Below are 14066 nucleotides of genomic sequence, written 5' to 3'. Positions count from 1 at the left end.
CCGAAATTACCTCTCCCAACTACAACATCATAAGAAATGACAGAACTCTAAAGAAAGGTGGTGGAGTAGCCCTACTTTTCTCCTCCAACCTAACAGTGACACCCTATACCAAGCCTATACCCCAATTCACAACAGCTGAACTAACCCTGGCCCTCCTAAAATTAATAACCATAAAAACATATGTATAGCTGCCTTATATATTCCACCAGGAAATAACATCCCCATTCTTGAAGATACCCTGTCTTGGTTCTCAACCAGTATAAGCAATAAAATTATACTCCTAGGTGATGTAAATATAAACTGGACTTCTATTCAGTCACCTCAGAATTTAAACCTATACAACTTCACCCAAATAATTACCTCTCCTACCAGATTCAATAAAGACAACAACTCCTGTAGTATTCTGTACTGACTATTATTTTCTCACACCAACTGCATTTCTGACAATGGCACCCTACCCAACTCCCTAGGCGATCATCTTCCTGTCTTTGTTCATTGCTCACCATTCTCCCTTCATCTTCACCACAACTATATCACAACTTGTAGTCTAAAAAACTTCAACCCTCAAGCTTTCTCTGACTCAATAAAACATATTCATTGGAACCCTGTAAAAACCTTCCCTCTTGACGACACTCTTACATGCTTCAATCTACATTCACTAACCTACTAGATAGCTTTGCGCCCACAAGAACTAAAAGAATTCAAACCAAATCCACCCCTTGGCTAACAAAAACAAGTATTACACTCATGCATCTCCGAGGCAAATCTTGGAAGCATTAACAAAAATCTAAAACACCTAACACCCTTACTGAATATAAGCAACTTTGTAATAAAGTGAAAAAACAAATTGATTCAGACAGAAAGTCCTACTACTCAAGCTTCAAAACAATCATAGATCCAACCCCAAAATATTTCTGCTCTCCTCTCTTCTAGCAAAAAAAGACATCTTAGCTACCCAGTTCAATTCCTTCTTTATTGATTCAATAGCCAAGCTCACCACTTCATTCTCCATTAACACTTCTACTCCACCCTCATCCCACACCTTCAACTCTAGCCCCACTGACATCAACGCTACTTATCTCCCCCCTTACCATACAACCTGTCTCTCTACACACCATAAAAACACTTCTGCTAAAACTAAAGCCATGCTTTCAATCCACAGACAACCTTCCATCTAACTTTCTCAAGCTAGCTGCCAATGGCATAGCTCTTCCCATCCCATACTTATCAACCGTTCAATCCAAGAATCTCATTTACCCCTACTCTGGAAGAAAGCATTCATCATTCCCCTCCACAAAGGAGGAAACAATACTGAAATCTCCAACTTTCGTCCTATAGCCATCTTGTTCCCTATCTCCAAGTCCTTGAAAAATGCTATCACTTGCAACTCCTTCCCTACCTCCTAGACGGTCAACTTCCTTCCTGTACTCAACACGGATTTAGATCTGGACATAGTACTACCACTGCCCATCTGTCCTTCCTTGACATCATCAACTGCGCCCGAGATTCTGGCAGCATTGTATTTACCCTTCTCCTAGACTTATCAAAGGCCTTCGGTACTCTTTCCCACAACCTTTTCTTGTCCAAACTGTCTCTTCTCAATCTGTCCCCCCCATTAACTGGTTTTCCAGCTACCTTTCTAATAGACAACAAGCCGTCAAGTGAAACAGTAGTACATGCATCCAAAACCAAAGTCATAATCTTTACCCCATCTAAAAACACTTCTATCGATAAAAATTCCTTCTTCATTGTCAGTCGGAATAAAATTCCCATTGAAATCATCTCCCATGCAAAACTTCTAGGTGTTATCATTGATGAACATTTAACGTTTGACATTCATATGTAAACTAGTATTAAGAAACTATACTAAAAGCTTGGAATGCTGTATCATCACAGCCATTATCTCACTCCCTCATCCAAGCATATACTCTCGATTTCCTACCTCATCCCCTCTCTCTTGTATGGAGCCCCTCTCGTCACCAACCTTCAATCCTCCCTAAAGTCAAAACTGTCATCCTGCTACAATAAAACCTCTAAGCTTGCTCCCGGGACCAAATCCTCCTCCCACCATTGTGATGCAGTCCACTCCTTGAACTGGCTGGAACTCCCCCACTATCTCTCTTACATTCAGCTATTAACTGCTCACAAACTCATTTTCAAACCCACTAAATGCCCTTCCCCCTCCTCCATACTCACCCTGCATCATCCTGACAGAATACTCAGGTCCAGTAACCAGTACCTCCTCAAAGTGTACAAACCCTTCTGCGCACCAGGGCAATTTCTCCTGTCTTTTCCCCTTGCTTGTCTATGGAATTCACTTACCCCCCACATTCAAATCACCCAAAACCACTCCGCCTTCAAGACCATGCTCCATTCCCATCTCTCTTCTCACTTGGATGCTCATGCTGTCATCCCACCGGACTCCCTCTATTTCATTTCTGCCCCCCATCCTTTTTTTTTTGCTTTCTCAAAACTCAACCTACTGACTCCTTTCATTTCCTTTTCACTCCCTCCCCCCTTTTTCCTTTCTCATAACTCAACCTATTCACCTCTCACTGTTCTACTCTCCTCTAAATCTTTTTACCTATCACCTTATGAAACTGTGAGTGCATATATGCTTGCACTCCAAATTACATTTATGTACTCCAAAATACTTGTGTTTTAATTTTATTCAATGCTTTGTTATAACATCTTGCTCAAATGTTATTATTCTGTCTTATATGTTACTATGTTTTAGTAGTTTTTGAAAATTGTATTGTACTTGTTAACTTTGTTAATATTAGCTTTGTAGTATTTGTATATGGAGCTTTTCTCCCTGAGCCTCCATTGAAAACGGGCTTATTTTCAGCCAAATGGACTTTCCCGGTTAATGAACTGCAAATAAATAAATAATATGTTTACAGGAACATAATACACAGTATACCGACAGTCATAAATTAGGTAATAAATGGGCAATACATAGATGAATAAATAAGTAAATGACACAATATTAGTGTCTCAGCCCTCATACTTATAAAAATTAGTATCAGCTACACTATATGTCAAGTGTTATAAGTGACAGTGACTGTAATGGGAAGTGGAACAACATTAAAATAGTATGAAATATGCTGTAATCGAAACCCAGGACCATGTGCATGGTTGTCCTACACTTACACCTGTTGCGATAAGAAGGTTGAAAAAACACTTGTCTGTCTGACAGTTCATTACTATAAACTGCAGTGTCACAACAGTAAAAGTTTCAATACCCTGTACTTGAACCCCTAACCATGTGGACCTATACTTAACACGTGGTTGACATCAGCTCTTGTAGAGTAGACAATGGTAAGTGTAGGGTGTGGAACACAACTCAGATTGCTAACACCCACAACCTCAGAGTATACTGTGTCGACCAAACACACAGAGAATACTGTTCACACACACACACACACACACACACACACACACACACACACACACACACACACACACACACACACACACAGGATCACAGTTGCAAGTGTTGTGTTTGGAACCCCTATCCATCAAGTTGTGGCATCACACTATTATGCGGTTATCACAGGTGGCACAGGACTACTAGTGTGATGAGTGTTACAAGGTACCTGAAAGGTGAATCACATCACATAGCCTTGTGAGGTATGGCAATGGTAAGTGTACTGGGTGTGAGAGCACTCATAATAGTGTCACATACAAGTCTACGCACACACACAACCACTGCTATACACACCAATGCACACACACACACACACACACACACACACACACACACACACACACACACACACACACACACACACACACAAGCACACTTGCCGGTACTGACATTAGCAAACCCAACCTATCTTGTTATTCATACCATACTGTTCTATGCTATTGCATGGGGCTTATAGGGCTGTCGAGTGTCTACAGATACTACTACAGTTCATGTGAACAGCGGATCTCATACAGTAGATCTAGTAATGTGTACTGAGTACCATGGCATAAAATATGAGACCCTGACCATCCAATGGATGTTGTTCTCACACAAACAAGATACTCTTCACGCACACACACACACACACACACACACACACACACACACACACACACACACTTACTTGCCAGAACTGAGATTAGAATCCCTATCTATCTATTTCTTGCTACTACATTGTTAAGCATTTATGACATGCACCACAGAGGTTATTGGGCTGACACTTGTCCAGATATATTTCTAAGGTGAGGGACATCACCAAGCCTTGCAATTTATGACAATGGGTGATGTACTGGGTGAGAGAGGCCACAAAATACTGTAACCTCCACATATACACACTTACACACAAAAACACACACACACATTTGCCAGGACTCACATTAGAACCCCTAGCTATGTAGTTATTGGTATAATGGTCCAAGAAAAAGTGTGAAAGCTCTCCACCAATGCCGAATAAACCAACAAAGAGAGCAAAGCTTTTTGCTCTATTTGTTGGTTTATTCGTTATTGGTATAATGGTGTTATGCAGTTACTGCATACACCACAGTGTCCCAAGGTACTTATATAGTGTATAACATCAACAGCACTTGTAAGGTATGGCAGTAGTAGTTGTACTGGGTGAGACGGGCCTCCAGCTACTTTCACCCAGATGCTTACACACTCACAAACACTTTTATACACACTAATGCACACACACACACATTTGACAGTACTGAAATCCATGGGTGCAAAGCATCATAGGTGTGTACTAGGCAAATGGCCATGGAGGCTTTACCCATGGAACTACCCTGGCATCGTGCCACTTGATGATACTCCCCAGTGTGTCTACTGAGTATAGTCACTGGAGTGATCCCCAGGGTGGGTATTGTATTCCCCATCCACTTCTCCTGATTTCTGTTGACGAGGACCAGTGATGTGCTCTGCTTAACATGTATGTGACATCTATTCTGTGGCCAGTCTCTGGGTTGTGAACCTGTCCCTCCAGAATGTCCTGCTGATTGTGAGGATGGGGTATAGGTATCTGGGGCATGTTGTGTGGATGGATTGGATTCTTCGGATGTAGCATTCCTTAGAGGGTTGGGTCAGACATGGCTGTGTATGTCAGGCAGAGATTGCACCTAAGTAGCCAATTTGAGACAGAGATTCATTGGAGTTGTTGGAGTCTGTCCATATGGGGCAAGTGTGTAGTACCTAAGTTCCTCTTTGTGAGGTACATTTGCAGCCTCTCTTGTTGCAGGTGTCCAGTAGGGTACATGGCAAATGGGCCATAGTATACATTGATTGGCCTACTGAGGGGAGAGTATAGGGAAACACTGTCCTTTTACTTCCCGGATTCAACACCCTTAGGAGAAGTGACACATGGAAGGACTTTCAGAAGACAGTGGCACTGTGGTTGTCAACAGAGAGCCCACTGTCATCCTGTGTTCTCAGTTCCCTTATACTAGCATCAGTGTTCAGTGGACTACCATCAATGTATTACTTTATGGGAACCATGTCATACCCAAAAGGGATGGCGACACATCATCCTGCATTGAGTTTACGTCCAGGGTTCTGACAACATTCATAGGTCTCAGAGAGTCCTTTGTGAAGGACGTCAACCTCCCATTGGGGGGTAATAATAGCACCCACCTTGTAGTCATCTGCAAATACTGTCAGCCAAAGCACCTTCGTATTGGGCTGGTCCTCAGAGGTGTGGATCCCAAACATGAGGGGACCCAGGTCCACAACCTGTGGCACTCAACTCGTGACTGTTCAGCAGTCTGACATGGAGTCTGCTGCTTTCACACTGTGGGTTCTGTGTGCCAGTTTGCAGGCCACCTACTGATGTAGGGGTTGCTGCCTACCTGAGTGTGTTTGTGTATGATTCCTGAGTGGGGAGTGATATCCAAGGATTAGATGGGCTGCCTATCTTGTTATCTATTCCATACTGTCACATAGTTATTGCACATTGCACAATGCTTATAGGGTTGCAGAGTGTCTTCAGGTCCCTGTACAGTGGATGACAACTGTGGGCCTCGTAATGTGGACACTGGGACATGTACTGGGTGAGCAACAACAAAAAGTAGCAAAACCCATCCCCCAATGGGTATGGTTCTCACACAAACACAACAACCCCCCCCATACAGGATACTGTTCTTACACACACTTGCCAGGAATGAGATTAGAACCCATACCTATCTATTTATTGCTACTACAGTGTTATGCATTTATTGCACACACCAGGACTGAGATTAGAACCCCTACCTATCTATTTATTGCTACTACAGTGTTATGCATTTATCGCATGAGCCACGGAGCAAGGTTGTCCAAAGGTGAGGAACATCACCAGCCCTTGTAAAGTATGGCAATGGGTGATGTACTGGGTGAGAAAGGCCACAAATACTTTAAATACGCATATACACACATTTGCCAGAACTGGGATTAGAACTCCAGCCTAACTAGTTATTTGTACTATATTGTTACACAGTTATCTCACCCGCCACAGAGCTTACAGGGCTGAGGCCTGATGAAAGGGACTTGTATGGGGACTGATATCTGCAGGACTGCTAAAGTAGAGCAATGGGAAGTGTACTGGGTTTGAACTGACCCAAAATCTTTAACTGATAAACACACACACACACTTTTACAGTTACCAGAACTGAGAGTAAAACTCCTACCTAACTAGTTATTTGTACTACTGTGTTATGCAGTTATCGCACGCACCACAGAGCTTATAAGGTGAGGCCTGATGAAAGGGACTTCTGAGGTGACTGATATCTGCATGACTGCTAAAGTAGGGCAATGGGAAGTGTACTGGGTTTGAATTGACCCAAAAGCTTTACCTTATAAACACACACACACGCACACACACATTTTTACATTTGCCAGGACTGAGATTAGAGCTCCTATCTAGCTAATTATTTGTACTATAGTATTACGCAGTTATCGTACACGCCACAGAGCTTATAAGATTAAGGCCTGACAAAAGGTACTGCTAAGAAGACTGATATCTACAGGACTGCTAAAGTAGGGCAGTGGGAAGTGGACTGGGTTGGAAAGGCCTGTTAATTTCTAGATCCTACTGACAATTCTCTAAGTGTATGAGCATGTTCAGTGTGACCTTCTGTAGTAAATCTGGGACTCCATTCAACGGATTGTTGTACTTCAGTCCGGTTTGTTTTGTGCTACAGCCATACCTCTCAACCTGTTGGTGCAGGCTATCTGGAGATACCCTATCAAAATGGGGAGACAATGGGCCATACGGAGATTGTGACTGTTTCTGTCAGTAATCTATGGGCTGCTAGGGTCACAGGGTTTGTCTTAGCAGACATCTGACCTATATGTTGTTTGACACTGTCATGTATTGTTTCAGTACCTCATGACATACCTCCTCAGATCATCACAGTGATTTACCAGAGGAATACAGGATGGATGTTGCACACACCGATATTATGGGCCAAATGCTGCGCATTCTTGCAGAATCCAGCCTGTTGAGAGGTGTACCTACAACCAGTTAACTGCTGGAGCTATGGAAACAGTGGTGGAATCTCTGTGCATTTCTGTTCTGGCATGGTCTGATTTCCAGTTCACAGTTGGGTAATATAAGTCAAGCAAGATCAGGGTGACAGGCAGACTCCAGATAGATTTGTAGGGGATAAATATGTGGGGAGGGGTGTCCTGGGTCAGATATGTTGGCCTCTAGCTACCAATACTTTGCATAGGGGTCTTCTCAAAAGTTGACTGCACTTGGAGGGCCTTGTGTGTGTCAGACTGTTTGATCAGCCTGGAAGTGTGTGTGTGTGTGTGTGTGTGTGTGTGTGTGTGTGTGTGTGTGTGTGTGTGTGTGTGTGTGTGTGTGTGTGTGTGTGTGTGTGTGTGTGTCTCACATATATGTGTGGCCCACCTCATTTTGCTTGGCTGGCCACATTTTGGGGTCAGGATGTTGCATAGGATGAGTGATCAGGACAGGGTGTGTTACTGTCCATGGCTGTGAGCCAGGGTTCTGTGGGTATAGACATGTCACCATCTTCCAGGGTTAGGGCTGCCTGCAATGAGTACATTCCCATATTTAGACTCCTAGCCCTGCCTGTTGACTGTACAGAGTATCACAGAATGTCAAGATTCATGACTCATATATCTGGTTGGTTACCCAAACGAGTGTGGTTTTCGAGGAAAAGTGTTTTGCAAGTCACTCAGGGTTGAAGTCAGATATTACTAACAGTTGACATTACAGTTTCAGACTTCATATCCTTCAGACATTCCATGCTAATACAATCATTCCATCAACTTTCTAACATTATTAGAGCAGTATTTCAAAGGTGTCCTTTTCTTTGGACATTTATCACCTCAGTATTCATGGCTTTATCCATATTATTGGCTGTCTGAGGCTGACAGGTTTGCTCCTAGCAGTTAGCAGCATTTTTGTAGACTGTGTTGTTGGTGTTATGGACCCCACAACACTCCCTAATAAGGCAATGTGGGTGAGGCAAGGGCATTTGCCAGAGGCCTTTAGGCTAGGTGTGACAGATGCAGGCCATCTGTAGCAAGGCAGTGCATTCTGATGATAATCTGATCTGCTGCCAGCAGTGGACACCCCTGGGATGGCACTAGAAAGTTGACTGGGTGTTACTGACAATTCTTTCTGTTCATGTTGAGCCATCAGTCTAGTTGACAGCTGGATGCTGCTTAAGGCTAGGGACATATTACTGCATTTCTATGGGACAGTGGGTTGGGGGGTATCACATCTGTACACAGTACACATTTGCAGAGACTGTGCTGATATTTGCTTAACATTTTGGTCCCATTTAGCATAGTGGTGTGTCCTATCTTTGAGACTACAGACATAACAGTATCAACCACAGGTCAGGTTGTTCTGGCATAAATATTTTTAGTTTCAGACTTCTTACCTTTCAGAGCCATACTGCCACTGCCAGACCTGCTGTGATATCACTGTCTAAGTCTGTAGGTGAGAATTTCATGGATATTGCCATGTGGGGCCCTTTGCCAGTCATTTCTGCATAGTTTTCTACAGCTGATCTGCTGGTTGAGGCTGGGGGTGAGTATGGGACCCCCACTTTGACATCCATGAATGTGACCTATGACCTCCCAGTTATTTGGCTCACCACATATACTGCAGTGGTATTTGTCAACTAGGGTGGTACTGCATAGTGTGGGTAAGCCAGTACTGGGCATACACTTTCTGCTGTCCCACAGAGCTGTCAGTTGTCTGCTGCTATCCCAGTAAGCCACCCCATTCCCTTGCATGCTTGCATCAATACCATAAATATGCTATCAGAACATTCTACTCTATTAATTTATTGTTAAGAAGATTGACTTTCCTTGTGCCTGAGGCAGTTGTGAGGAAGGTGCTTGAGGGCTGACTATGTCGGATGCACGCAGTACACTGCCTATACATGGTAAGGTATAGGTGATGTGATATTTAGCATCCATTTTACTGTGTGTGCGCGTCAGAGAGAGAAATCAGTCCCTCGGGCCCTACAGTGTCAGTATATGTGCTATGCATTGCCTCTTTGCCAAGGACAGGACATACTGGGCATGCTTCCATCCGCGTACAGGGGCAGGCTCAGTCCATATGTGCCTGTGGAGAACTTGACAGTGGTGGTGGCTGTGTGGCCCTTCCCCGTTTTGTTCCTGCTGCAGCTGTTTCCACAGGATCATATTGTGTAGCATGGCACATACTATGAATGTGTGCACATGTGGCTGGAGAGTACTACAAGGCTCCACCGGATATGTCAAGGCAGTGGAACCGTGACTTGAGCATCCCAAACACATGCTCTATAATGATCCTGGTTTGTGCTTGTGCCTCATTATGGCATTCTTGTGTGGGTGTGTGTGCATTTCTGATGGGTGTCATCAGCCACGGCTCCAGTGCGTAGCCAGCATCCCCCACCAGATGGCCATATGGGATGTCCCCACTGGCAAATGCTTGCTACAGCTGTGATGAATGCCAGATGTGAGAGTCGTGATAGCTTCCAGGGCTCCCAGCACACACATTCATGATAATGCCTTGAGCATCACACACGACCTGACAGTTGATGGAGTAGAACCACTTGTGGTTTAGGTAGACCCTACCCTGGTCACTGGGTAGTGCTTTGATGTGGATGTGCATGCAGTCTATGGCACCTAGTACCTCCGGGTATTCTGTTACACGGTGAAAGAGACTCATATTGCTGGTCCTGTTCTCACGGGTGCTGGGGAAGTAAATGTGCTCAGTGGCATGTGGTTGTATGGCATCCAGGAACTGGTGGAGTATCCTGGACACAGATGCCTGTAAGACCCCCATGATATCCCTAGTTGGTCTTTGGAAAGTACCTGTAGCTAATATTCTTAAGGCTACACATACCTTGGTATCCACTGGGATGGGTTCCTCTCTGTTGGTTCTGGGTCTGAGGTGAGGCCGGGACAGCTCAACAAGTTGCTGATGTATGTCCCTGTCCACCGTGTAGTGCTCTACTATCTCCAGATCATGTAGCCCCTGATAGGTTACCCTGGGTCTGAACACTCTTCTCCTCCTCCTCGGTCTGAGTTGGTTGTCAGCATTATCCTCCTCAGCGCCATCAGCCTCTTGCACAGACTGATAGATCAAAGCGACAGCAGCCCCTAACATTTTTTTGCTAGTTTTGTCATTTAAAATTCCCCCGTATGTGTACACGTGTGGTGCAGAGTTTCTGCGAAAAAGCAGACTGGAAGGTGTTTGCATATTATATAGTGGTGTGCTGCAGATGCTACCTTTGTGATTGGCTGACTTTGAGACATTCCACCTGTCAGCTATTTTACTTGTATTTGAGTGGCTGTATTTTACTAGCTCCCTTTTTTCTTTTCCCCCTTCCCATCTCCGCCCCTTTTAAGCCCCGAAACACGACGTGCAAACCCACTGACTAAAATGTAAACAGTGCTGCTATTTCCAGTTTTTTTTTTTTTAAGTCCCAGTGTGTGCCACGCACACCCATTCAGGTAAATCAAACACATTTATGTAGAAATGGCCCTCCCTGGATGCGAACATGCTCTTCATTTCATGGTGTACGACATTACAAATCAGACACACTCCCTTGCTTAGCTGTGCTTAGCTAAGCGCAAACCTGAGCAACAGAGCTCCAGTGTACTTACAGCAAGCATGACACACCCCCTATTCATGTTAGCTGCTCCTCCTGCCTACACTATCCTGTTCTAGCACCTACACAGTTAAATGCAGTGTGTGGACTTAGAATATTTTGTGATTCAGTAAATTTATCCTCATTTGCATACCCCGCTGCCATAGTCCATAGTTACTGCTCTGACACAGAGCCTTTCTCTTTGATAATCAGTGTTCCCTGGTAATGTTATGATTCTGCATGCCAATGACTATAGTGGCAAAATACAAATTTCCCCTAAAATTGAGTTTTTACATTTTGTTTTATTTTCGGCACAATCTCGTTTACGTGCTGCAGCCCTATGCTTAAACAGCCAAGATCGGCCAAAAAAAATACTTTGATTTTTTTATTAAACACATTCATATGCCAGTGGTCATATATTTCACCATTGGCATGCCTAAAGTTTATAATACATGCTTTTATTTGAGCTGTCATGCCTCCATTTCTGCAACTAGCACTGTTCCTGCATGGATGCCTGCCTGCTTCCTGAATCGCTAATTCACCCCATTTGCATGTTTTTCACCAGCACATGAGGTAATTAGCATTCTGCACAACTTTCCATGCAGGAACAATGTCGACAGGCTCATGCACATCAGATCAGCTGTTTCCTGAATCGCTCGGCGGCCATATTCTGTGCAGGAGCAGCTACACTGTTCTTGCATAGAAACTTTAGTTTAATGAATCCCGTGGTTTGTCTTATAATTAATAAAAAGTTTTTTTAAAAAAAGAATATGACCAAGTTCAATATATGTAGAAAAGGGAACAGAGAGAGTCAGTAAGCTCCTGAAATGCTTTAATTTGCCTGTTTGTGTACAACATGAAACAGGTTTGAGGTACTTGCTGGCTTTGCTTTGAAGAAGGGAAGAGAAACCTTAAGTGCTGAGTTCTTTCTGACTGAAGAGGAAAGAGATTTTTCTCATACTAATGTAAATAGAAGTATAATTACTGTCTGCTGTGAACACTGTGTTCAGCCTGTATTTTTTTTTTTTTAATGTAAAGTGAAATTGCAAGAGTCAAGCTAGGTTCATATGGGTCTATGAGTATATCTAATGTGGAAAGCTTTAACTGAATTCAAAAGGCTGGGAGACCTTTTCAAATCTCGTGATACCTGGTAAGAAATTATAACTACCATCTACAGACTGGCTTTTACTGAGTTGACAAAAAAGATACTGTGCTAACTTTGCTTTAAATGTGCTGAAATTGTGGATGCCAAGAGACACCATTTTGTGTTTCTTTTCCAAGTAAGGTTTCTTGTTACTTTGAGTTGTCCATGTTTTGTTAGTGCCTTCATAAAAGCAATCCAAGCTATTAAGTGGAATGTAAAATGAACATTTATTTTAATTAAAATGGACTATAAAGTGTGTTTTCTAAAGGTCAGTATTACATGAGATATTACATATGGTGGCATGTGGCAAAACATGATCCTATCTACGTATCCCATGTCCAGAATAAAATATATAAGGTGTTGTGATCTAACAGACAGTAATAACTTGTGCATGGAGATACAAACCAAGCATCTGTGAATTTTGTTTGACAGGAAATTCTGGTAAATTAAGGTGGTTACATTTCTTAATTAATGCCTTTGTTTAATGCACCTTATTGTTCTTCCACCAGCTTCCTGATTTACTGATGTACTGCTTGTGCAGTATATCACTACAGTGTGGTAGGGAGCTGGCATCATAAAAGACAGTATACCGATGTTGGTTTGCCTTTTTTGTAAATTATTTATGCATTGGGAAAGTGTGGTAGCATTACTGAAATAACAAAGCACAGAGCAAATATATGAGGAAAGTGAGGGACAGTCTGTTAAAGTCTGGGCAGTTCAGAGGTTAGGTGAAAATCATTGTAATCTTTGATGTTAGCAGAACTGTACCTTTTGACTCTGCATTTTTTGCAGAGTGTCTTGATTTTTTTCTCATATTTTACTCCGTCTCTCTTAAAATAGTTGAAGATCATTTTTTTAGCATATCTTAATTGAAGTTAAGAGACTAGATTTTTTTCTACTGAGACATGCTCAATTTACAACAGGCACTCTAACTGGGGTGTCCAATCTGTGTGTTCGTTTTTGAATAACAACCCATTTTTTTAATAAATTGTACAATTTTTGGCTCGTTATCTTTAATCTCGTTTGAATTCAAATCTAAGCTCTTTCAAAAATTACGGGCTAGCAACAGCAGAGCACTGTTGGAATGCAGGTCATTCAACAGCAGAATACAGCTGCCATACAAACCAGTTTATTGTGGATTGACACTGCATAATAAAAGGTACAGCAGAGTTTTCAGCAAAGTCTGCTTGCCCAAGAAAAAAGAAGGAAAGAAACCAGCAATAGCAAGAAATAAACTGACAGCAGCAATAAACAAACTTTAAGAATATCAGAACCCTACTGCTCAACTTGGATATGGGCAAGTTAAGTCAGGTTGAAAGGAAGCATGTTTGTTCCAAATAAAAATAATACTAGATTCTCAAACATGATGCATAGATTGGAGGAAAAACAAAGAAAAATTATGTTTGAGCTTAAACAACAAGCTTTGTTCAGACACATGTTGCCATTGTATGATGATAGTGTGACAGTATAACAATATTGCAGGATTTCAGACTGTTGCTCTTGATGTAAAAAACAAAGTATCAAAATTTAAAAGCTGAATGTGAGTTACTAAAAGTACAATTCAAATGTGATTTATTTGTTAAACGGGTAAGTGAAATGGCCACAACCCCTTCTTTCCAGAAGCAACCTCATAGCACTGTCTGATGAAGAAACTTGTTCAGAATCACATGGTAGGCATAAACACTGTTATTCTAGTGACTTTCTAAGTTTATAAGAGCAATATTTAAAATGTGTCCCTATTTCTGGACTTTGTCCCCCCCATTATTTTAGGCATTGTGCAGATTTCTTGCACTAAGAAGTTGAGAAGTATGATGGTAGGTAAATAGAGCCAAAGGGAATCAAGCCCTAGACTTTAGACGCAGCT

General features: G+C 42.4%; 1 protein-coding gene across 2 annotated transcripts in view; it reads left to right on the top strand.

Moving 5' to 3' along the window:
• LOC122808931 (octopamine receptor-like) overlaps positions 1 to 14066 on the top strand; it is a 1404917-nt gene that overhangs the window by 909607 nt on the left and 481244 nt on the right. The window lies entirely within an intron of this gene.

This window comes from Protopterus annectens, chromosome 8.part0, assembly GCF_019279795.1.
Source record: "Protopterus annectens isolate FY-2018-M chromosome 8.part0, PAN1.0, whole genome shotgun sequence".
Lineage (NCBI taxonomy): Eukaryota > Metazoa > Chordata > Ceratodontiformes > Protopteridae > Protopterus > Protopterus annectens.
Note: the sequence above shows the minus strand (reverse complement) of the source record. Positions and strands in the feature narration are given on the sequence as shown.